This window comes from Arachis hypogaea, chromosome 18, assembly GCF_003086295.3.
Source record: "Arachis hypogaea cultivar Tifrunner chromosome 18, arahy.Tifrunner.gnm2.J5K5, whole genome shotgun sequence".
In the NCBI taxonomy this organism is placed as follows: Eukaryota; Viridiplantae; Streptophyta; class Magnoliopsida; order Fabales; family Fabaceae; genus Arachis; species Arachis hypogaea.
The window spans coordinates 62,173,968-62,179,523 of NC_092053.1; the positions used below are offsets into that span (position 1 = coordinate 62,173,968).

Below are 5,556 nucleotides of genomic sequence, written 5' to 3' on the forward strand. Positions count from 1 at the left end.
GCATCACTCACACTAACAGCATTTTTGCAGAAAATACTCTCTGCATCTATTCTTTTTGCTTATGCCCTATTGGTTGTATAACAGGTAGAAGAAGCAGGGCTTCAACTTCCTTTGATTCTGAACCTGAGAGGACCTTCCTTAGAATAAGGAGGGAAGCAAGAGGGAAGAGAGTAGTTGGTGCTGAGGAAGAGGAAGAGTACTTTGAACTAGACATGGATGAGAATATGGAGAACCATCATTAAGAAGAGGCTCACAACCATGGCAGAGAAGGTCCAGCGCATCAGGCTGGACAAGAGAGAAGAGTTCTGTGTTCTTACATCAACCCAAACCCAGGAGACTGTGGAAGTAGCATCCAAAAGCCAACCATACATGCCAACAACTTTGAACTAAAGCCACAGCTCATCACCCTTATTCAGAACAATTGTTCATTCCGGGGAAGTGTCCAAGAAGACCCCAATCAACATCTAACCACTTTCATGAGGATATGTGATACTGTGAAGTCTAATGGTGTTCATCCTAACACCTATAGACTACTTCTGTTTCCCTTCTCACTCAAGGACAAAGCATCTAAATGGCTGGAATCCTTTCCAAAGGGGAGTTTAGCAACCTAGGAAGATGTGGTGAACAAATTCTTGGCAAGATTCTATCCTCCTCAATGGATCAACAGGTTGAGAGCTAAGGTACAAACCTTCAGACAACAAGATGGTGAGACTCTATATGAAGCATGGGAGAGGTTTAAAGACTTGAAAAGAAGATGCCCGCCAGATATGTTCAATGAATGGGTGCAGTTGCACATTTTCTATGAAGGTCTTTCTTATGAATCAAAGAAGGCAGTAGACCACTCATCCGGGGGATCTCTAAACAAGAAGAAGACCATTGAAGAAGCCATAGATGTCATTGAGACTGTAGCTAAGAATGACTACTTCTATGCTTCTGAAAGAGGCAACATGATGAGCGGATAATTTATACGCTTTTTGACATTGTTTTTAGTATGTTTTTAGTAGGATCTAGTTACTTTTAGGGATGTTTTCATTAGATTTTATGTTAAATTCACATTTCTGGACTTTACTATGAGTTTGTCTGTTTTTCTGTGATTTCAGGTATTTTCTGGCTGAAATTGAGGGACTTGAGCAGAAATCAGATTCAGAGGTTGAAGAAGGACTGCTGATGTTGTTGGATTCTGACCTCCCTGCACTCAAAGTGGAGTTTCTGGAGCTACAGAACTCGAAATGGCGCGCTTCCAATTGCGTTGGAAAGTAGACATCCAGGGCTTTCCAGAAATATATAATAGTCCATACTTTGGCCAAGAATAGACCACATAAACTGGCGTTCAACGCCAGCTCTCTGCCCAAATCTGGCGTCCAGCGCCAGAAAAGGATCCAAAACCAGAGTTGAACGCCCAAACTGGCACAAAAGCTGGCGTTGAACTCCAAGAAGGACCTCTACACGTGCAACACTCAAGCTCAGCCCAAGCACACACCAAGTGGGCCCCGGAAGTGGATTTATGCATCAATTACTTACTCATGTAAACCCTAGTAGCTAGTTTATTATAAATAGGACCTCTTACTATTGTATTAGGAATCTTGGGTCTCAGTTTTAATCCATTGTTCATCTTAGGAGACTATTGATCACGTTTTAGGGGGCTGGCCATCTCGGCCATGCTTGGACCTTTCACTTATGTATTTTCAACGGTAGAGTTTCTACACTCCATAGATTAAGGTGTGGAGCTCTGCTGTTCCTCAAAGATTAATGCAAAGTACTACTGTTTTCTATTCAATTCATCTTATTTCGCTTCTAAGATATCCATTCGCACCCAAGAACATGAGGAAGATGATGATTATGTGTGACGCTCATCACCATTCTCCCCTATGAACACGTGCCTGACAAACACTTCCGTTCTATATGCAACAAGCTAGAATGAATATCTCTTAAATCTCCTAATCAGAATCTTCGTGGCGTAAGCTAGAATGATGGCGGCATTCAAGAGAATTCGGAAAGTCTAAACCTTGTCTGTGGTATTCCGAGTAGGATTCAATGATTGAATGACTGTGACGAGCTTCAAACTCGCGAGTGCTGGGCGTTAGTGACAGACGCAAAAGGAGGGTGAATCCTATTCCAGCATGATCGAGAACCGACAGATGATTAGCCGTGCTGTGACAGAGCATGTGAGCATATTTTTCACTGAGAGGAGGGGATGTAGCCACTGACAACGGTGATGCCCTTGCATAAAGCCAGCCATGGAAAGGAGTAAGACTGACTGGATGAAGATAGCAGGAAAGCAGAGGTTCAGAGGAACGAAAAGCATCTCCATTCGCTTATCTGAAATTCCTACCAATGATTTACATAAGTACCTCTATCCCTATTCTATTATTTATTATTCGAAAACATCATTATCAATTTATATCTGCCTAACTGAGATTTGCAAGGTGACCATAGCTTGCTTCATACCGACAATCTCCGTGGGATTCGACCCTTACTCACGTAAGGTATTACTTGGACGACCCAGTGCACTTGCTGGTTAGTTGTATCGAAGTTGTGAACCATGGTATTGGCACCATGTTCTTGGCGCCATTGCCAGGGGAAGAAAGAGCCATGAATTTTACATAATTAAAGTGTAATCACGATTACGCGTACCAAGTTGCTCACGTTGCCAGGGATTGTTCGAGCCTGGACATCACAATTTCGTGCACCAAGTTTTTGGCGCCGTTGCCGGGGATTGTTCAAGTTTGGACAACTGACGGTTCATCTTGTTGCTCAGATTAGGTAATTTTCTTTTTATTTTATTTTCAAAAATTTTTCAAAAATATTTCTAAAATTTTCTCATCTGATTTCGAAAATAATATAAAAATGTTTTCAAAAATTTTATTCAAAATTTTTAAGAATGAATTCTAGTGTTTCATGAAGCATGTTGAAGCCTGGCTGGCTGTAAATCCATGTCTAATTCCTTTGGGAATGAGTATGTCAGGCGTGTCATGTCTGAATTACATGCTGAAGCTTGGCTGGCCATTGGCCATGTCTAGTGTTTTGGACCGGAGCTTTCATTGAAAGCTTGGCTGGCTAGTGAGCCATGTCTAATTCCTGGACTGAAGCTTTAGACTAAGAATGCAAGATTCCTGGAATTCATATTAAAAATTTTGGAATCCTTATTTTCCTTTTTCAATTAATTTTCGAAAAAAAAAATAAAAAAAATTAGAAAATCATAAAAATCAAAAAAATATTTTTCATGTTTCTTGTTTGAGTCTTGAGTCATGTTATAAGTTTGGTGTCAATTGCATGTGCATCTTGCATTTTTCGAAAATTCTCATGCATTCATAGTGTTCTTCATGATCTTCAAGTTGTTCTTGGTAAGTCTTCTTGTTTGATCTTGATGATTTTTTGTTTTGTGTCTTTTATTGTTTTTCATATGCATTCTTGAATTCTTAGTGTCTAAGCATTAAAGAATTCTAAGTTTGGTGTCTTGCATGTTTTCTTTGCATTAAAAGTTTTTCAAAATTGTGTCTATGATGTTCATCTTGACATTCATAGCATTCTTGCATGCATCACATGTTTTGATCTAAAAATTTCATGCACTGCATCTTTTTAGTGTTTTTCTCTCTCATCATAAAAATTTCAAAAATCAAAAAAAAAAAATATCTTTCCCATTTTCTCTCATCAAATTCGAAAATTTGGATTGACTTTTTCAAAAAATTTTAAAATCAAATTGTTTCTCATGAGTCAAATCAAATTTTCAGTTTGAAAATCTTATCTTTTTCAAAATCTTTTTCAAAAATCAAATCTTTTTCAAAATTCTTAGTTATTTTCGAAAATTCCAAAAATATTTTTCAAAAATCTTTTTCTTATTTTTATATCAAATTTTCGAAAATAACATAATCAATTAATGTTTTGATTCAAAAATTTGAAGTTTGTTACTTGCTTGTTAAGAAAGATTCAAACTTTGAATTCTAGAATCATATCTTGTGATTTCTTATGAATCAAGCCATTAATTGTGATTTTAAAAATCAAATCTTTTTCAAAACTAATTTCAATCATATCTTTTCAAAAATATCTTCTTATCTCTTTCAAAAATTTGATTTAAAAATATCCTCTCTAACTTCCTAACTTCTTATCTTTTCAAAATTGATTTTCAAATTTGTTTCAACTAACTAAGTAAATTTTTGTTTGTTTCTTAACTTTTTCAAAACTACCTAACTAACTCTCTCTCTCTCTCATTTTCGAAAATATCTTCCCCCTTTTTCAAAATTTCTTTTTAATTTATTAATTATTTTAATTTTTAATTTTTAAATCTTAATTTTCGAAAATTACTAACATTTTTAAAAAACTATTTTCAAAAATCACTAACTCTTTTTCAAAATTATTTTCGAAAATTCCTCCTTTCCCATCTTATTCTATTTATTTATTCATCTACTAACATCTCATCTCACATCTCAACCCTCCTCACAGTTGTGTTTCTTCCATTATATTACATTCTTTGTCTCCCCCTCTTCTTCTACTCACACAGAGATCCCTATACTGTGGTATAAAGGATCTCTATTATTATTATTATTTTTTCTGTGCCCTCTTCTTTGTCATATGAGCAGGAGCAAGGACAAGAATATTCTTGTTGAAGCAGATCCGGAACCTGAAAGGACTCTAAAGAGAAAATTAAGAGAAGCTAAATTGCAACAATCCAGAAATAACCTTTCAGAAATTTTCGAACAGGAAGAGGAGATGGCAGCCGAAAATAATAATAATGTAAGGAAGATGCTTGGTGACTTTACTGCACCTAATTCCAATTTACATGGAAGAAGCATCTCCATTCCTGCCATTGGAGCAAACAACTTTGAGCTGAAACCTCAATTAGTTTCTCTGATGCAGTAGAACTGCAAGTTTCATGGACTTCCATCTGAAGATCCTTTTCAGTTCTTAACTGAATTCTTGCAGATATGTGATACTGTTAAGACTAATGGAGTAGATCCTGAAGTCTACAGGCTCATGCTTTTCCCTTTTGCTGTAAGAGACAGAGCCAGATTATGGTTGGATTCTCAACCCAAAGACAGCCTAAACTCTTGGGATAAGCTGGTCACGGCTTTCTTAGCCAAGTACTTTCCTCCTCAAAAGCTGAGCAAGCTTAGAGCTGATGTTCAAACCTTCAGACAGAAAGAAGGTGAATCCCTCTATGAAGCTTGGGAAAGATACAAACAGTTGACCAAAAAGTGTCCTTCTGACATGCTTTCAGAATGGACCATCCTGGATATATTCTATGATGGTTTATCTGAGCTATCAAAGATGTCACTGGACACTTCTACAGGTGGATCCATTCACCTAAAGAAAACGCCTGCAGAAGTTCAAGAACTCATTGACATGGTTGCTAATAACCAGTTCATGTACACTTATGAAAGGAGTCCTGTGAACAATGGGACGCCTATAAAGAAGGGAGTTCTTGAAGTTGATACTCTGAATGCCATATTGGCTCAGAATAAAATATTGACTCAGCAAATCAATATGATCTCTCAGAGTCTGCATGGAATGCAAGCTGCATCCAACAGTACTCAAGAGGCATCTTCTGAAGAAGAAGCT

The 5,556-nt window shown here is 37.1% G+C and overlaps 2 non-coding genes across 2 annotated transcripts; both read right to left on the bottom strand.

Moving 5' to 3' along the window:
• Nucleotides 1-665: 665 nt before the first annotated feature.
• LOC112773815 (small nucleolar RNA R71) lies at nucleotides 666-772 on the bottom strand. The gene has a single exon (XR_003188343.1). It is a non-coding gene; the product is annotated as a small nucleolar RNA R71 (small nucleolar RNA).
• A 4,331-nt stretch (nucleotides 773-5,103) lies between these two features.
• On the bottom strand, nucleotides 5,104-5,211 carry LOC112773658 (small nucleolar RNA R71). The gene has a single exon (XR_003188197.1). It is a non-coding gene; the product is annotated as a small nucleolar RNA R71 (small nucleolar RNA).
• Between the last annotated feature and the right edge of the window lie 345 nt (nucleotides 5,212-5,556).